Source organism: Vicugna pacos, chromosome 10 (assembly GCF_048564905.1).
Source record: "Vicugna pacos chromosome 10, VicPac4, whole genome shotgun sequence".
Classification (NCBI taxonomy): Eukaryota; Metazoa; Chordata; class Mammalia; order Artiodactyla; family Camelidae; genus Vicugna; species Vicugna pacos.
In genome coordinates, this window is record NC_132996.1 from 65,683,557 (window position 1) to 65,684,461 (window position 905).

The window sequence follows — 905 nt, forward strand, 5'->3', positions numbered from 1 at the left end:
GGAGCCCGGGGCGGGGGCAAAGATCAGGGACCCCTGGGGGCGGGGTTTCGTCCTCGGCCCACACCCCCTGCCCGGGTTTGGGAGTCTGCTTCCTGAGACGGGCTGTGGGCGTCATATTGAGGCCCAGAGAGGAAAGAGACTCCGGGAACAAGGCTGGCGCTGGAGGCTTCGCGTCCCAGGCTTTGACGGTCTCGGTGGAGCCTGAGATGCCTGTGTTGTCACGAGAAGGTGGCATGCTGGGTCATTTTGCTGCTGGGCAGTTCTAGGCTGGCCCCCTGCCTGACAGCAGGTCTGCACCCTCACCCCTGAGTGCGTGAGTCAGTGGGTCCACCTGCTCCCTGGGCAGGGGGCACTAGCGGGGCTTGAACCCACAGACTCCTCTTTGTCCTCTTCTGCAGCTGCCCCCAAGCCACAGTCAGAGAAGGGAAGCAGGAAAGTGGTGAGCAGGTGGTGGATGGAAATCAGGATCATTCAGCTGGGGAAGAGTTGAAAGGAAGACCAAAGTCTACCTTCTGCTCTGTGCAGGAACCTTCCCTCACCACCCAGACGCAATCAGTCAAGCTTTTGCTTAAACACTTCCAGGGATGAAGATCTCACGACCTATCAAAAGGCTGATACAATTTTGAATAACTACCTTTATTAGGAAGCATTTTTTCTTTCCAGCTAAATAACTCCAGTTCCTTTAGTCCTACCTCCACAGTAGCCCTCCCACTGGCTACCTCAGCCTGTCACTAAGGTCCTTAACATTGGTGGCCACAGATGAACATGGTATGCCAACAGTCTGGACTCTTGCCTCCTTCCTTCCTTCCAGACACCATACTTCTATTAACACAGCCTAATATCACTTGTCTTTTGGGGTCACCCCATGATACTGTTAGTTCATAACTTTATGTTTACAGTAAAGG